This window comes from Leptonotus elevatus, chromosome 3 (genome assembly GCF_054856555.1).
Source record: "Leptonotus elevatus isolate MCC_2025b chromosome 3, RoL_Lele_1.0, whole genome shotgun sequence".
NCBI classification, from domain to species: Eukaryota; Metazoa; Chordata; class Actinopteri; order Syngnathiformes; family Syngnathidae; genus Leptonotus; species Leptonotus elevatus.
The window spans coordinates 10,015,330-10,035,243 of NC_141241.1; the positions used below are offsets into that span (position 1 = coordinate 10,015,330).

At 40.5% G+C, this 19,914-nt stretch overlaps 1 protein-coding gene across 6 annotated transcripts in view; it reads left to right on the plus strand.

Moving 5' to 3' along the window:
* Nucleotides 1-19,914, plus strand: part of shf (Src homology 2 domain containing F) — an 82,146-nt gene that overhangs the window by 19,876 nt on the left and 42,356 nt on the right. The window lies entirely within an intron of this gene.

Genomic DNA, 19,914 nt, shown 5'->3' on the forward strand with positions numbered 1-19,914 from the left:
AAATGTTTTTTGTATTCAGCTGTTTTACTTTTTTTACCACTTTCTTTGCCTTAGATTTGTTGTTGTTTGTTCCCTATATATAAATTATAATAAATTAATTATTTTTATTTATTTTGTGTTATATACTGGTGTTTTTATTATCCTTATTCCTTAATTTAGTGTTTATTAATTCAATTGTTTTTAGAATTAATTTTAATATTTGTTTTAATTTTGTTTGAATTTTAGTTTAATTACTAGCATTTTACAGTGAATGTTCTTTATTTTACAATTTAATCCTAATTTATTTACCATTTATTCTACTATTTAGTTTTTCAGGTTTATTTGACTATTTAAAAACAACTATCGTATTGTATCATTATATTAGTATAATACATTTTCTTTGTTATGTATCAATGGCAAAGCATAATATTGCATTGCACGCTTGCCACAATTACTGGACTTGTATCGTAGTCTGTGCTGTGACTTGAACATAGATACTTTGTGCAGTTCTTGTTGCAATGTAATTTTGCCACACAAGCGCCTCCGATTGGCCCAGTGCTACTTAAACATGACAGGTGCAGCAGAGCGGAAAGCAAATGTATGTCATCGAGGATTTGGAAACATTTTCAAAAGCGAAGACTTGCCAGGAATGATATGATATCTGCCTTTAAGCGATTTATAGCAAAAAACAGAATAATAAGGTCGACAGTGATTTTGAAAAAGGGTTATTTTCTGAGGTACTAATACAAGTGGCTTTTCTTGGAAGACATTTTCTTTTCCTTCTCCTGAGACCACAACAGTTGTGAATTCAGCTGCACCACATTCTCCACACTGCTTTGTCACACTGCACATTAATCCTGTGGCTGACAAAGAACAACAAATATGCAAACATAATCGCTATATATATATATATATATATATATATAATGTGTAACACCCCGTGTATAGTACCTTTCCTTGAAAGCATACTGTAGTTCAGGGATAGGCAAACTCGGTCCTCGAGGGCTGCAGTCCTGCAGGTTTTGCATGTTTCCCTTTTCCAACACAGCTGCTATATGATCAGCTCATCAGCAAGCTCTGCATAAGCTTGATAACAATCCTGTTGATTGGAATCAGGCACGCCAGACACCCACCTACAGTAATTGTTTACAAGCAATTAGAAGTAAAATTGTTCATCACCTTTAAGTAACATTTACGCGTTCACATGGTAGGATGAATTGCGCAATGAAGACTCTAAATTGTGGTGTGAATGTAAGTATATGTTTGTTTTCTCTATATGTGCCCTGCAAAATGCAACCTTTCTCACAATGGGCAGTACATTTTGCTCTAAAAACCTTGACACTTTAGATGTGTGTCAGATACATCAAAGAAGCGCCAAAACCGATAACACATAACTGAGTCTGTGTGTTATGCTTCATGATCAGCACAGTGTGTACATTGGCCACTGAAATAGCTTCCTATCAAGATTAAAATTTGCCAAATTAAGTGTTGACAATCCACTACGTTTCTGGGAGACTGTCCTATGGACAGATGATACAAAAGTGGAGCTCTTTGACAAGTCAAGCACCAAGTTTACTGTGGAAAATAAAAGAGGCCTGGGTACGTTCAGCGGCTTCTTTTTTTGTATCTTGCACAGGTCTGTGGGGTACGAACAAAACTTAAGACTATTCTGAAACATCTTTGAAACATGCAGTTTGCTCATGAGTGGAGTGGCTACAATACTTCGGTTGACACCTTTTCAACTTCTGACACAGAGTCCCATCACAGATCTGCGGCTCGAAAAAAGCGGGTCTCTGTGTCTCCTGAGCAATTTTCCTCTCGTGGCCTCCAGACAATCTCTTGTTTTCATCTGTCTTACTAGTTTGACCCTGGCCCAGCCGTTGCCTCAGCCGAGTAAGGGGAGGGGAAAAAAACAAAGATTTATCGCCTTCTCTGAGCTGCTGGTGGCTGTAAAGAAGAAAAATCAGAGCAACTGTTTTTTTTCTTGTGGCAGCACTCGAATGAGTTTTAAATTGAACTAGATTTGCTTTTATATTTGCTTGTCTGAGACACTAAACTAGGATGGCAGCAGTTGTCGACGTGATGAAATCAGATTTGTAGTTTCCTTAAACAACAGAAGATGTTTTTGTACTCATTCTATTAGATATCCTTCCTACAGTTTTGACAGAAACTTTGTGTTTTATGGGTTCAGGTTTTTAAATCATGAAGCAGTTTGTGAACATTTAAATGATTAACACCATTAAAAAAAAAATTAAGACAGCATCTGTTACTTGCAATTTTCACTTTTTGAAAGTTACACTACACTTATCTGCAGTGTGTGATAATCTGCTGTGTGAACATGTTGCTGTAGTTCTGACACTTGTACCGTTTTTCACAAAAGGTACAGCCAGCCAGCCAGCCAAAGTTGAATATATCAACACCAACTTCCCTATTCACACCTCATGTCCAGGCTAGTTTTTGATTTAGCACCATAGCTATGTCATCCATAAACTCCCTCATAAAGTGGACTCCACCTGTAAAATTCAACGGTGTATAAAAAGATGGAGAGTTGTAAAATATTTTTCCCAATTAATTCAGGAGTGTAGAAGTGGGAGTAAATTGGCTTTTAATTGCCCTGTCAAAAAATAAGCGTGAAATGGGAAGGGAGTGGAAAGCAGATTTGCTTTAAAACGCAATGATGATTTCTTCATTACACAACACGCACGCCTTAAATACACAAAGACTGCTGTTGTGCTGGCTTGATTTACGGACACGTTGGAGGGGCATGTCATGACTTCCTTAACCCGAAAAGGCAACCCGGCTTCCCTGTGCAAGCGAGCTGCAGGTCCACCTGCAGTCATGCCAAGACAGCCTCCACCCTGCCTGTACATTTCCTGCATGTGTACAGATATACTGTAAATGTTCCCAGCATGCCTGGCGTGCTTGTCGTGTCTATACGCGTCAGCCATTACAATGTCAACTTTGAATGTGTGTAAGTCCTTTTATTTATTTATTTTGCTACTATACCAACTGTTAGCATGTTTGCATTTGATGAATTCTCATTTGAAATAGTACACAACTCCAGGGCAAGATGTAAGATCTTGAATCGACTGGCATAACAATTTGTGCACTTGTGTTACTATCATGCTTTGTTATTTTGCCAAGTGTTAGCATGTTAAGCATTTAATCAGTATGCATTTGAAACCCAACCTAACTATAGGGAATGACGTAAAATCTCTATCAGTCTGCTGTAGCACTTTTTTCATCCATATTGCTATCTTGCTATATGTCAGAGTATACAAAGTATTAGCATTTTAGCATTTTATAAATTATCATTTTAAATGCAAACTGGCTTCAGGCTATGATATACAATCCTTGCTGTAGTATTTTATTTTCACTCATATTAATTCATCTTGTCATGTTTACATACCAAGTGTTAGCATGTTAGCAATGAATACAGTTTCTATCGAAACTCACCATAAAGCACGTACAGGCCATGATGTAAAATCCCCATCAATCTGATATAGCACTTTTTGTGCTTGTATTTCTATCTTGCTTTACTGTATGACAGCAAGTGTTAGCAAGCCAGAATTGGATCAATTCTAAATTGAATAAGTAGCCTACCCAACTCTAGCACTTTCTCTACTCAGGTTCCTATTTAGCTATTTGTGAACGTCCACTGTTATTCAATTCCCTAGTACTATATATAACTTTTTTTGTCATTGATTTTGTGCAAGTTAAAAGCTCAGTTACAGTTTTTTTGTTTTTGTTTTTACTTGATCGAAACCTGGACAACTTCTATGACACATGACTACTTAATGTTACAAGATATTGTAAAATGCATGTAGGGTTGTATTCTGGTAGTCTAAATGTATATATTAAAATAGTGCTTATAGGTAAATGGCTCCCTACCCACTGATATAATTTTTTCAGCATTCAAAACACACACACGCACGCACGCACACACACACACACACACCCCCACCCACACCCCCACACACACATTGTTCTCTAGTGATACACATCCACCTTCAGATGTCAGTGTGGTCATTCCTGGAATACCACAGCAACTAAATAATCACAGGTGGAGATGCCGGAAGAGACGCCACTTTTGGTTTGTTATTACCTTCGCCTGGGAGGTTGGGTTTCCTCACCATTCGTTAATGATGTATGGTTACGCAACGCAGTTTTCAGGATTCTGGAAAAAAAGTGGTACAATATATGTTAGCATACTAGCTGTTAGCATTTTACCCAGTTTTATTCACTTTTAGCAATACAACAGGGACTGTAGTAATATCCTTAACAATCTGAGAGATTTCTTTTCCAGTTGCTATCTGGATAGATTTTAGCATACCAACTGTTGACACATTAGTATTTAATACTGTGCCATTAGCCTTTTGGAGTAATAACCAGTGTACATACTCAATTTGATCCAATTCATTAGCTTTTTCACATAGTAACCGACTACATGGTATAATGTAAAATCCCCATTGATTTCTGAAGTGTGTTGTGTTAAATAGTTGCTATCTTGATATTTTTGTATACAGACTTTGGTCAATCAGTCTTAGGACTTTCTGTACACAGGTTGCTATCTTGCTATGTGTTAGCATACTAACTGTTGCCATTCCCTCTATCTCACTGGCTATAGCACCTATCTACTGAGTCTTGAGATGTTTCCAAATTAACATCATAAGTCGACAAATTATAAGCATGTCAATTTAGCATTGTTTAGTTTCCTATTTCACTACGACCATAGTTCAAATAGTTGTGTATGGCAAGCCCTTTGGGTTACAGGTTAGCAACAGGTAGCAGGCCCATTTAAAGTTTGTAGGTTGTTTAGCCCTGGTGGAGGTATGCGATTCATGTGCTCCGATCACTCTGACATTGTTGAAGCTGTCGAGACTTGTTATGCTGACAAGTACAAGGGGCGGCGCTAGTACTGCTGGGGTAGCTTTGCGTCAGGCCATTTCTCAATGAATACACACACACACACCCTTACTCAGTCAGTCAGGCAAAAATGTGTGAGTTTTCTCACCTCAGCACAGTCCTGTTTTGCAAACAGCTCACGTGAATTAGCTCTGCGGTCCAGTCTCTCCGATTCTCTTTGCCAGCACTGAAAGTGTCTGGATACGTCTGTGGTTCAGCGGTAGGAAGTAACAAAGTACTTTATTTCTGTAATTTAAGTGGAAGTACCTGTAGTTTACTCATTTCTTTTTCTGATGATTTCTTTCCACTTTATATTTAGTCAAATAGGGTTGTTACTTTTTTCAGCCTCCGTGAATGGCGACATGATGAAATGAAAGGCATAAACAGAGTAGAAGTATCTATCCTGTACGTCTGCTTGAGTACAGAGTGTGAGTACTCATTAGCGTGTCCAATGCAAGCAACACCAATGCCGTAAAATATTTTAGCCATTCTCACTGTGTCAATATTGGTTTGTCCTCGTGCTGCATGTTATCGTTTAAGAGAGAGGGGAAAAACGTCATGTTTTCCACAATGGTTGACTCATGTTAGTATGTAAGATGCTTGGAAGTGTCTATACAGGAACACTCCTGGTGAAGCTGTGCATCCAGTGCCAAGAGGCCGAGTCATTGTTAGCCATGACTGTTAGTTGTTTCCGTTAGTCATGAGGATGTTGTAACCAAGCCTCTTGTATGCCCGGAATACTATCAGCTCAGCTCACTGAGTTGACAGAGCTCAAGTAGTTCACGCCATTCTGCCTCTGTTGCTTCAAGATGTGATTTATTTACAATCCATTCCAGGATTTTTCCTGGCTCAACTTGTTTGACCACTCGCATGCGTATGCCGCATCCCCTCCACCGGATCAGACAATTTTTCTTTAAACTTTGTACGCTTATTTTATTGTTCTTTAAAGTTATCTTCCATCTATTTCTTTTCTGTATTGCTTGTCCAGTGATGTGTGTTGAGGTTCATGACTGGTGTGATACTGACTCCTCTGGAATCACATACGATAGTAGTGTAGTCGTATTAGTGGTAGTAGTAGTTTAGGAACAAAACAACTTGTGTTGTTTCATCTCGAGAAACAGATATTATAATGATAACATACAGTATTGACCATGTGACAGTTTAGACTGCTTCAACCTGCCTCATCATTTTGTCTGCTCTGGCAGATTTGCGAAAAACAATCTGCCCGCTGGTGTCACATCCACATAATGTTACCAGCCAATGACTGACAGTTATTATAGAATGATGTGACAGAGTGGTCCTGGATATGTAACACCAGTGTGCCAGAGCAGGTGTCCGGCGCTCACAACTCTTTGTACGCCATCATGCTGTTATGTCTATGACAATGACAGGTGGAAAAGTGAACATTGAGAATTTATTATTAATCTTAAAACATGGGGAAAGTATTTATGTTTTGTGATGTCTCCATGCGCCACATTCACTCGGTAAAGTGTAAAGCGCTTACATGAGAGAAAAAAGTTTTTCTTTAATTGTCTTTACTTTTCTTCCTATACTCGAGGCTCTGCTTTCACAAGTTTAGGCCAGTCAAGTCACAACGCTGAAGCTCTTCTCCTGGTTGTCATGTTAATAAAAGCTAGGGTCGCTATTGCCTGTCGTGTCAACGAAAGCTAGAGTCTCTATGGCCTAGCAGTATACGTGACATGGTTTACTGTCACGCACTTGCATGAGTTAGAGCAGGCCTCTCAAAAACAGGCTAATTTCAGTGAAATACATTCTTGAGAGATTCTTGATCCTTGGGGTCACAGACATGTTATTAAGACACTGGTTGACTGTTTTAAAAGGGGTGGGGGAGATGTCTCCTTTAACTGCTGTGAGATCTTCATCCAATCTTACTGTCATCGGTCTTTCTTTGGTTACATTATTTCATGCTACAGCAACGCTTAGAAGCTGCCCAGCACACTTCCCACGCATTTCACTAAAAACGCAAATGCAGGCATCACGGGCTTCTTCTCTAGTGTTTGGCTGAGAGTTCTGTTTTAAGTCAGAAAAAAACACACTCACTAAATATCTCTCTCTCTAATATCTTGTGTTTGTGTGCTGCCATCACTTAAGTATCAAGATGGTGGATTAATGATTCAAGCGCAGTGTCTTCCAGACGAGACTCTAGATTCGATTATGTTCCCGACAAATGCTGTGCAGTTGCTTAAGAATATCCTCTTTGACAGCTGAGGTTAAGAAGAACAAAATGTCACACAGAATTCTAATCATTATATTTACTGATTCATTCATGCCTACTACCCACATATGTTTATTTATGTTTAAGAACAACATACAGTATGGGGACATTTACGGTGGCACTAGAACCTGCTTGTTCTAAGGTTTATTTTCATGTATTTAAAATAAACACCTTAATCAATCTGACTGTGGTGCAGTGGCATAGTGTGTACGTACATCTGCATGTTTTAACGTTCATAAGCACGATGGTGGCAAAAGTGACTGTGTGTGGTTTCTCCTCTTACATACACTGATACCTGTGGCAACTGATCTAGGCAGGAGTTTGTGTTACCAAATGTCAAATCAGATGATGATTACTGGGCACACTGGCTTACATGGCAAAAGCTCAGACTTTTAATGTACATGGGATTTCTTCTGTGAACTTGTAGTATTCTCAAAAAGGAGTATTATATCTTTTGATTCACTTTATTTTGCAGTTAACGCACTGAGGTCATGTCATCTGTATTCCTACTTGTATATCCACCTATGAAAAACATGCAGCGGGGTGTTGGAATGTCAGTTATGACAATTTGTTACTTAAAAAAAATAACTTAAAAAAAATAACTTAAAAAAAATGTGTTTCACAATTTTCATGTTTACACAAAGGAAATGCATTTCATGTTCATTTTGTTTCCTCATCATACCAAATGTAACGAATACATCACTTTAAAACCAAGGTACATACCAAACCATGATTTTGTGGCGTTCCGTTAAACCCCCACTTATGAGTTTCCATCTGTTGCTGTCGTGTAACTCAACAGCTGTAGCGTGTAAGCCATGCACTTGCGCTCCCTCACGCCGAAAGGGAGCTTTGTCACAACCCACTGTCAACAGGCCCAATGTCCTGACTCAAACACACACACACACTTGCGATGCTATTCGTGCCAGCCATCTGCTTCTCCGCTGATAATTCACTCTCAACAATCAACCTCAAGTCAAGTAGCAGCCTGCGACGGCAAGACGCAAGCTCCGACTTGCGGGCACTTGAGGGCAAATGGATACTTGACATATCCGATGACCCGCAGGAATGCATGTATGTGTGAGCGCGGCAGCTGTGTAAACCACTATCTTGCGTAGCGTATCAATGCGTGCTACATCCCGTGCAAAACCGCTGCATCCCCAGATGGGGTATAATGATGTCATTAATCTTTCCTTTTAAAATGAATGACTCCAGCCCAACGTGACCTGTGCCAAAGTAGCTGCCCACTCTCCCCCGCATCCTTTATCCACCCAGCTGTAAGACACAGAGCTCGGCCATTCCATCCATCCATCCTTGGCTTGGCACTGCCCAGCACAGTAGGATATTGGAAGCCAGCAGGAATGTGCTGGCTAGGATGCAAGCTTCCTCTCTGTCTTGCTGCTAGAACACTTCTTTGTTTATATTGTGTGCAGGTTATATGATATTTGACAGCTAAGTGATGAAGCGATTCATGGTCAACGGCTCCGTCCATACAGCTGCTAAGATGTTGACAATTGCATGATAGATTATTTGTACGCATGCTTCTCACCTGTCAAAGAAACAATGCTTATTAAAGCTGAAAGCAGGGTTTAACGGGTCCGCGTGTTATCTGAATGCTTAGATGACATAGGCAAAAAGCGTCAAGATTTAGCATCGCCCATCCGTCTGCTTCCGATTGGGGTTTATTTGGTAGAATTCCCATGTCGGAATTGGAGTAATTTACGTGCCTGATGTCGATACAGCGCGGCGTTGATTTCCATTCGATAATGGTATGAATGGTTGTCTGCCTCTGTACGTGCCCTGTGATTCATTGGCGACCAATCCTGGGTGTAGTCTCTTTCGGTCAAAGTCAACCGGGAAGGGCTCCAACTGGATGGATTTAGTCAAAGTACAATCCTAAAATGGCTGCTTTGACCCAAAATGACTGCTATCGCACCCCTTATTAAATTTTGGACGTCATGCTCACATTAGATGGCGTGTCCAATAAAGCCTCTCGATTTAGCCTTTCCCATCTATCTAGGATACAATCTTCCGATCACCCGAAATGGTCGACTTCCATTTTAATTTTATTCATGGTTTCTTGACACCTTTTCATGTTAGAATACATATGATTATCCAATTCCATCCCAATCGGTGAAACTGGTGCCACGGTGCTGTGATGCGTTTCAAAAGTGCAAAAAAACTTATTTGTAGTTTTCATGCAAAATGAAAATTCTATTCTCTGTGTGAAAGAGCTCTGCGTTGTCCATCTCAGCAGCCTCCTGTTGACATTTTTTCCGCTTGATTTTGTTTTCACTGAATCCTCACCAGCCATTTTTCTTTTGCCTCCCTGCCTCATTTCTAAGATTGACTTCCTTTATTTTCTACTGTGTGTGTACTGCATGTTTACCTCAGTGCACACACGCTTTCCATCATTCTACCCCGGAGGCAGCCGCCCGGGAATCCTGCTTTCACTTCCATAGACTATGCACTAAGCTCCTTACAGGATGCTTTGTTGTCTTATAAAACAACCCCTCGCTCTGTCCAGGAGCCAATCTATTTGTGACATTTACCCAAGGATGACCTTCACTTTGTCGGACACGTGCCGTAATCTGTCCTTCTAGGGCAGTCTGGCCCTTATTATTACATCTTGAGTCCAACAGTTACCCTTTCCTCTTTATATTCAATGTGTACACCCGCTAATTGATTGTTGTATCAGCACCAATGTAAATTGGACTCTCACTTGGTTTTAAGGCAGCAAATTAATTAGGAGAGTAAACCGGCGCCAGATTACGACCTTATCAGAGCAAGTGGAGTGTGTCTTTCAAGTGTCAAGAAGCAATTACGCTGGAGGATGTCATTCATCGCGCATTAATCTGCCATACATACCCGACGAAGCAATCTATGGTCAATAGAGTCAACAGTGGGGAAATTGAATTCCACTATGTTCCTACTATTTTGAGAATAATCAAGGTGGGGGTGGGGTGTTGTCACGCAATACTTTGGACCTCAGCAAAGGTTGTCAGATAGATGTCTGTTCAGCAAGCATGAAAGGGTTAACTCAACCTAGGTGTTTTGCTTTGGCTTTTTGCAAAGCTTGTTGAGTTTGTGTTTGTTTCACTTATTATTTTGCTTCTTATTTATTTATTTATTTATTTATTTATTTATTTATTTATTTATTTATTTATTTGCACTGCTTATTCCAAACTTTCAAGTTCCAACTGCTGTCATTGTGTTGCTTTTGTTTTGTCTTTTTGAGACATGTATTTGCGCTGCTTACTCCAAACTCGAGTTTAAACTGCCGTCACCAAATTTCAGTTCAGCGAGCAGTTTAGTGAGCAAATGATCAACTCTACATCCTTGCATTTTGATTTTCTTTGGTTTTTGATTGCTTTTCTTGCGTCATTTTCTCCAAACGTTCAAGTTCCATCTGCTTCATATGTCAACGTACCTGGTAAGAATTATCATGAGCACTAAAGGATTTGCGCTGTACATTTTCTTTTTTGTGACAATATTTCCAAAACATTTCTAACATTTTAGACACTTTTCACACAATCATTCCATATTGTATGTCAGATGTGATCGCTTCAATCATCTTTGTCTGCTGCTGACCTATTCATGCATATTCTTCTATTCCAAATATTTGGCAGACTCATTGTCAACGAATATAAGACTCTTGACAGCAGCTCCATGTGACCTTTTCCCTTCATTACTTATTCCATCAAGAGGATAATTACTCTGCGGAAAGGCAAATCACGAGAAAAAGTATGGACTGCTTTTGTTTTGCTCTCTTGGCTACCAGTCTCTCTCCCCACTTGCCTGTCTGTCTCTCTGCCTCCAGCTCCATCCTGTCTTTTCTTCAATCCCATTTTATCAATCATGGAATGGGTTTGCCGGTGCGGTGAGCTGAGGCGCTGGTTCTACTCAGGGGCTGGCTGCTGGGGGTTTCGGGGGGTTGTAATAGGATGGTGCGGCCTGTTAATTTGATATGGTGTGTGTGGCTGCGGCGCCTCATTAGGGCCGGCGAGGTGCTCCATTACGAAAGGGAGGATAGCGCAAGTGGTAACAAAAAGGGATGGAGACGAGGTATGAGGGTATGATAGGTTCCTACTACTGCATCTGTTTTGTTTTTATGTTTCCCTTTCTGCACGTTTACGAGATAAACTTCCATCCATCTATCCATTTTTTAACCGCTAATTCCTCACGAGGGTCGCGGGGGTGCTGGAACCTATGCCAGCTGGCTTCGGGCAGTAGGCGGGGTACACCCTGAACTGGTTGCCAGCCAATCCAGAGATAAACTTCCATCCATACCTTTTTATTCTGCATTTTACAAAAAATCCTTTGCAGGGAATTGAAGGACTTTTAAGGAATTTTGAGAATCTCTTTAAAAGTCTTGAGCTCAATATTTGTATTGAGCCAAATAATGCTCATCCCAAGTACACTGAGCGTGGATATAGGCTTCCTGACCTTAGTTATTTTGACAGCAAACTAGTTAACACTTAATCGACATAGCTTCTGCTGGTTTTTAACACGTTGATTAATCATTTCTTGAAGTAAAATGGAGGACATTTTACTTCAAGAAATTATTAAACAGCAATCGGGTGCAAGAGTGCATAAAATGTTCTGTTGTGTGCAGTAGAAAAGGACAAAAAATACTGTTTGCGATGGACTGTTTTTATTTTGCGCAAAGGAGATTGACAGGGTGCCAAGTAGCGAGATGGAAATGTTTCACGCTGGAACGCTATCACCCCTAAACCCGAGCCACTGAGAATTCATTTCCATTTCACTGTTGCATTTTCCCGACAGCTGCGTGTCATAATGTGTGGCCTCTCTCCCCGTGGCCCAGCGTATGACGAGATGCGGAAACAGACAGAGTGAAATATTAATGTCAAAAACGAAATAAATAAATCTCCCATTGCCGAATCCAATAAGGTGCATATGATTTGGCTGTCAGACAGATTGGCGGTCTGCATAGGGAAACCTTGTGCATCTTGTAGCGCTGTGGATCCCACCCCCACAACGTCCCCTGGATAATTGACTTGTGCTCCGTATTGACTTTCTGGTGATTAAGGAAGCCTCAGCCAGACTGGAGCCCAAAGTCTGGCTCCTCGGAGGAGCTCAATGGACCTTGCAGGCAAGCCTATTTTTAAGTGACCTTTGCCTCAGCACAGAAATGTGGTTAACCTCCAGCTTGGTGATCTGGAGTTACTAATCACTATTGATGAAACACTACAGTGGAGCCTCTATTTTTCTTCTTTCAGCTCTTAAAATGGGGCTCGACCTACATTTTTGTGGAAAACATGTCTTAAAGGAGACATATTAAAGAAAAATGCATTGTGAATTGCTTGTATATAAATAGCTGGGTTACTGGAGTGTGTAACAATTCAACAAGTCACGTATGTATTTGTGTTTGGTAATGTGACGGTGGCATGCAACACGCACACACACAGACCCGCAAAAGTAAGTGACAGTGGCAGCTTGGTGATGAAGTGCTGCCTCCGTGACTGAAAAAAATCTATGATTTATGGCCCACCTCTCTTATGATCATTGGATATAATGTTTGGTGAATATATTAAAGACAGAAAAATGACTGGTTATTTGATTTTAGTTTAAAAATGGAAACATTGAAATTGAAACTCTCACCCAAGTCATTTGAGAGAGGCTTCAATACACCTGTGACCCTAATGTTAAACTTTACACTATTCAGTTAGTATACTTATTCTATTCTTTCCACTCTCGTCTGCTGCCAGAGTCGCTAATTTGCGGTGTGTCCCCGTTTAACCGGCTCATCGTGTTCCATTTAGTCTGAAGAAACATGGCAGACTTGTTACTTTTACACAAGTACTGACTGAGCTAGTAGGTTTACACACACACACACACACACACGCATGCCCGCATACACCCACACACACACACACGCACACACACTCAAAAATCAGTGTGCTTGCACAAGCTTAAATCATTCATAACATTTCTTTTTTTATTACTTGGCAACACTTCTCTTGGAATTGCTAACACTCATTCAGTAAGTGGCTGTGCTAAAAATACCTTGTGATTATTCTACAAGGTGATGGGGAAGGTAAACTGTTTGAGTTATTCAAATGAATGAATTGCTGTGCGAGTTCATTTAATGTTATGTTTCATTATGCCCTTCACTGATCTATGGAGCACTGCAGTACTCATAGCAAAAATATATTGACATGGAGCTTTTCTGTAAGCTCTCATTAGGTTGTTTGTGCAGTAAATCTTTTCAGAGTGTTCAAAGTGCTTGGCGTTCTAGATATTTACATCCAAGTTTAGAGGCGTTAGTCTTGAGAATCCTGATGTATCTGATCTCACATTATGGCTGTGAGGCTTGGGCGCAAACCTGCGACCTTAGATGTTGACCAGACTCCTTTCGTCCTAACTTCTTGAGAAAAATCCTCAGGTACCGATGGGGTGTCTGAAGCTGAAGCCAAGCATGGAGTAATTGACTCCTGCAAGCAGAATGTTTGTTGTTCCAGATCAGACAAAGTTCCAATTCTTTACAGTCTTGGTGTTTTTGCTTTTGCTTTATTGCTGTGAGACCTGGACAATAACCAACGGCCTTTGACTGGATACCTTTCCTAAGGAAAATTCTTGCGTATCAATGACGACAAAAAAAACATGTAGTTCTTTAGGAGACGCAAATAGGCCTTCTATCAGTCATATGTGATAGATTATGTACATGGTATTCATTATGTGTAGCGTTGGCAAGCATGTCTGATGGGGAAGGTAACCTCGAGTCAGTGCTGTTTTCTGCAGGCCCTAATATCATTATCATGTCTCAGCTCTTATTTGGGCTAAGCACTTGTGGCAGAGACAGATATGTGCTGCTCAAAGCAGACAACTAGTGAATTATAGAGGCCACTGATTTGTGATGAACAGTAGACCCTAGAGTTTAAACACAATTGCAAAGCACCTTCATTTTGAGCTCATTCATCCATCCACTTTTCTGTACGGCTTGTCTTTATTAGTGTTGCGGTTAATTGGAATCCCTCCCAGCTGACTTGGGGCGAGAGACGGGGTAAACCCTACGGTGGTCGCTAGTCAATCGCAGGCCATTTTGAGTTTGTTCTCTCAATTACAACAGGGAAACATGTAGTGAACTGTACCTTTCTTTCATTAATGCCTTAGACGATATGTCTCTTTTCATCATCATTATTGTTCTCTAGTGAATGTTCAGGACAATTTCATAGGTTGTTTTCGTACAATTATTGGTTTCATTATTGAGGACAATTACAATGTTCATTTTGGGTATTTCCAACAAATTCCAGTGATTGTTTAGGACATTTCGACTAATTGATTCATGAAGATTCCAATGATTTAGTGAAGGTTGATTCTGGAGATTGTTTAGGAAATTCCACTGATTATCAACGGCAATTCCACAATGTATCTCCCAGTCAATTGTAGGATGTACTTGGGATAATGTTGAGAATCAACAACATTTCTCTAGAACCTCTGAAGATGGATGACTCTTGTACCTCTTTGTGATCTGGCAGAGTGCATTCTTTCCCTGCAAAGTAAAGATACTCTCACCACTGCCAATGTCAGAAACTAGATAGCCAATGGCACAAGTGAATCATTAACTGACTCCACTCAATTATTCTATAATGTCCTTATCTTCCTGTCCATTTGCACCTGCCTTAACTCTCAGCGGTAGAACCAAAACATCTTTTAACCAACAGAGTTCGCAGGTGACTCGCCACATTGCTTCACCACACGTACCGACTCCCCCACCGTGCTCCGTCAGCAAGTCCACATGTCACTGTCAGCTGGCAGGCTAGCGGGGCATGCAGGTGGGAGTTACTGAACCCTTTAGAATCTCCCCGGGTATGCCGAGGCCACCCACAGGCTTGTCATGCCAGGTCAGGCTGGAGGTGCACGATGTTCCGAGGAGAAAGACTGATGGTGGGAGCGTATGCTCGCTGTGGTTTGCTGGTTACCTTTTGAATAGAATCTCTTGTAAGCCATCGACTCAGAAAGCACAGGAACCTGAGAATGAGAACAGCTGGGCCATTCAGAGCACACAGGATGTCCTTGGACACTTAATCACCACTGCTATTGTATCTGCCGGCTACCCTTTTAGATTGGAATCGGTAAAATGGAATGAAAAACGCATAACAATATGAATTGCTCCTTGTGGTAGTCAACATATTCACATGCTGTACTTTCTATTGTCTTTTATTGTTTTGGACAATGTAAATGGATTTTGGGAATCGCAGCATGAGTGACTGAAGTTGTAGAATTGTATGCTTTTATTCGCTTTGCTGTTCTGTATAAACCACACCAACAGGGAATGGGGGAGACAGTTGTCAGCAATTCTGATGGAAAGTTGGGACATACTGCAGGCGTAAAGACACTCTTTTCTCTCCCTATTGAAAGCAATTGTAACTGTCACACCAGACTGTCAGTGTTGCCGCAAACAGTTGCAGCAAATACCATTTTGCTTGTTTCTATGAATGCCGCAGATAGTAGGGAATAAGTTGACCCAGCAATGTTCCATCTTTTGAGGTAGTATAAGATCCTTAAAAAAAGACATAGACCCTTTTCAACATTTCAGAACAGTTATAGGTTACTAATGTGTTTTTTTGGGTTATTTATGCTTGTTTGTTTGTTTTTAAAACAACTCCTTGTAGCACAATTGTGCACCCCACAGTTTGGTAATCCCTGATCTAAGGCAATATGGTATATAGTTTCTACTACTATTCGGCAGATTGTATGTTCAGATTTTCTTGTTTGGGTCCCAAGATTCATCCGACAGAGGCGGTCATCACCACAACAAAACTCTTGAACCCTACAGCTTTTATACTTAGACGTGGATCCGGAGCATCAATTCCTTATAGAGAGCAAAGCATTGGCACTACTAGTCTTTGTCAGAACACAACAATTTCAACCTAAGAAAAAATTGATTCAACCTGCCAAAAGTTTGAAAAAGATGCTCTGGAGATGGAAGTTGAGCGTTCCAAATATGGCTGTATCGACATGTGGCCTCTGGCTTGCGCCCGAGGGAAATTTGAATCACAAAGCGGTTCAGATGTGAATTGGTGTGTCCTTCCAGGCTCGGGCCAGGCATGTGATTCTGCCACAAAGTCTATTTTAGGTGGGAAACAAGTTTGTGTTCCAAGTGAATGAATTTTTCATGCTGCACAGTCAAAAGTCTGTCAGAGTTAACATCAGTTACTCATCAGTGGTTTTGGGAGTGCAGTGTACAGTACATGCTCCTGTCACATTAACTAAATATTGGTCTTACTTGTATGTGATGTTACGTATACAAAATAGACCTCTAAAGTATGATATGTTAAGAGAAAAACATAAGTTAGCTGCCCTTAATGAAAAATTATAAAGCATGTACTTACCAATAAATTTGGTATAATGTAAATAATATGCACTGACGAGCTTGCAAAGGGAAATTGCTGGATGTGCCAAGGTGTCTCTCTTCACATGAAGACTAAATGTAGCATTCTTCTCTTATTATCGCTTTTTAACTTCTTGTCATTCTAGCAATTTTGTACTGAGCAGCTCATTTACTACATCATCACAAGTTTCATCTTTGCCATCACTAGCCTCTGAGAAGACACAAAATGGTCAAATCGGTTTCAGAACAGAATCTCAGGCATTTTTCCATTTTTGCATTTCTACACAGAACCCGGTGAAATAGGATCATGCCAAAATTGTGTTCATGGTGTTACACAGTCTGTTAGATGCATTACTGGTGTGACTATACCCACACATTTAATGTTGAGGCTGGCAAATAAAAAAGGGGGAAAAGGGCAGCTTGTAGTGAGTAGAGACAGTGTAAAATGTTACGTGTACTAAAAATCGTCAACCAACTAAACAATTACACGCAACTAGTTTTAGGTCTCGTCCTGACACACATTTTGCTGATGAACCAAATGCTTGCTGATCTTAGTCTGACAAGATAGGCAAAAATGTCGGGTTATTCCATTTAGTATAGTGCCGTTTCTTATGACTTTTCAAGGCCATCATACGTACAAACGACAAAACTTGGGCAAACTTACCAGTGCCAGCCAGACTTTGCCAGTGAACATCTCGACATCCCCAAGGGGGACGCTGGAGTAAGATTTGCATTATGTTTGGAGGGTTAGACGTATAAATCCATGCGCAAACAGATTTCAAAGTCAGTCTTTCTACTTTCATGCAAATACCTAGTGCGCAATGTGCATCCCAAGGCTAAGCACGGGGTTCTGTCCTCATTACTTTAAGGATGTAATGCATTTTTACAGGTCCCGGTACCTCAAGGTCCCACACGGATTCCTGGGAGTATTACATTCATGCATGCTGCTAGTGCTAATGTTGATTCCTGCAGGCACACAATATACGATACGGCATCTTACCCGTCATAAAATGTTTACACCTCTTAAGGACTGACTACACATGCCATGATTTGATGTTTTATGACATCAGATGTAGCTTTTTCATGGATGATTCATGACGGGATTTACACCAATAAATCCTTCTTGTCGCTTCCGAGCTGATATCCGATAACGCTGATCAGCATATAGCAGTCACATGGGGCTGCAGCTTGAGTAATTGGACCCTTTGGGGCTTTATTGCAGCGCTTGGGTGCCGACTAGCATGACCTAGTATTTCCTGCATTCTGAGGATACAGACAGAGAGGACTGGCGGGGGGTTTGGAGCGAGACGGGGTGGTGGGTTGGGGGATGGCGAATGCACAGCAGTTTTTGGGAACCTCGTGGCACGTCCGTGTGATCCATTACTCATTTAGGCATCTCTGTTTTCTCCACCCTGGGGTATTTTGTTATCATTCCTCAATTTATCAAAGTTTCCTTACACTTCCAGCTAGACCCCCACCATCACCACCACTACCCTTTTTTTCCCATCTCCACCAACTTAACAGCCCCCTCACTGTTGTAGATCTGCTGTAGACCTGATGAGATCTGTGGTTAAAGGTGGCATGTCTGTTTCATGCAACTGTCAGATAGATGCATTTTTATTTTACATTTTTGGAGTACGTTGATCTCATATCCCAAAAAGTGGGATACAGTAATGTGTAGTACCATTAAGACCACCAGTTTAGTTGCAGTCATTGTCCTACATAATACTTTACTTTTCTGACTGATAGTCATTTGAGAAACAAAAATCAAGTATCACTATAATGAACAGGGTGTAAGGCTTTCTCCTCTTTCATTTAAATTTTTTATTTTTTTTACATGACCTATTTCTTTCTCCGGCCCCCCATATAGACGCCATCTTCCAGGTATATTTCCAAGCTTTTCACACAACACACGAAGGAAAAGGAACGGTAGTTTCACTTCTTACATCTGGAACTGACTTTCTATTAAACTCCCTGGCTTGCCAGGAAGACATCCAGCTCTTATGCAACGCAGGCGCGGTTATCCTGACGAGCGGCGGGCACCGGCTTGACCCAGTGAGTGGCTTTCCTTTGTCAGGATGTGGAGCGGGAGTGCGGGCGGGAGGGAAGCAGGGTGTGCTTCCGTCGCCCATTCACACACTTAAACAGCTCTAGTGTAGCCACACGCCTTCATGCCGTGTTTCCAGACAGTGGGTAAACATTCACATACAGTTTACACAACACAGTGATTAACTGGAAAAAAATAGAATATCTCGTTTTTAGTTTGAGTTTTTGGAATGTGAAAAGTAGAAATACAAAGTTTTCAAAACAGCACCCTGGAGTTGACAAAAGTCTGACATACGACAATATGAGGTCACACAAGAAGATGTATATCTGTTACTGCTGTATTTAGTGCTTTTCATTTGATTGTTTTATATTTATTCATTGTTTTTCATCAGACTAAAATCCCTATTTAAGGAGCAAAACATTGCTTTAACACAAAGAACACTTGTACTTGTCCGTAGCAAGAATATAAAACATGAATGAATGAATGAATATTACTGTTGTCTACTATTATGGCACTGAACTCCACATAATAACTGCCTCTATTAATTGTTACTACCCTAAATATACCACAAACACGTTAATAATGATCTCAAACTCAGACCCTTAAAAATAAATATCTTACATGAATTGTATTTATAAAAAAAATACTCTGTAATTGTGACATAATGTATGTACTTTGCAAGCTGTAACAGTTATAACCCTTTGCTACTCTCCTATTACCCATTTGATTGCGTTTTTGACTTACTAATACCTAATAATTGCAATAAATGCAAACGACTCCATTACTCTACTAATATGGAATCAATCTGTTGCCAGCTGATCGGCTGTTAACTTAATCACTGTCGATAACAATCCTAATCTTTCTCTGATTCATCTTGAGGAGTTTACCACTTTGTGTATTAGCAAAGCAATTGAGAGCAATGTAGCTTGCTCATAAAGCATAAGAGTGTAAAATAATGTCATGCTGACAAAGGCCATGTGCGGTTGCAAGCATCAAGATCACCCAACTGTTAGTCTGGCTTCCTAATGGCCTTATTGAACCCCAGTGACAGCATGCGAGCAAACAAACAAGCTGTGTTTACCGATTGGATCGTTTGAAAGGATGCGGAGGGGGTTGGGGGTGTGGGGTGGTACTGCAACTGAGGCGGCTTTCGATGGACAGGTGACACTATGTAAACATTTGGGCTGATTATTAATTCAACAGAAGTGAAGGCCAAGCAAGGTTAAGAAGGTGCCCGAGTCAAACTGCTGCTCTGCTTATTAATCGCTTTTGATCAAAAGTCAATGCATTATTTAAAGAGTCCAATCCAGACAACGGAAAATGATGAATCAGATACACCAGTGAGGTTGCCTGTGAAGCTTCCTTGCTGAAATGTTGCATATAAACAACAACAAA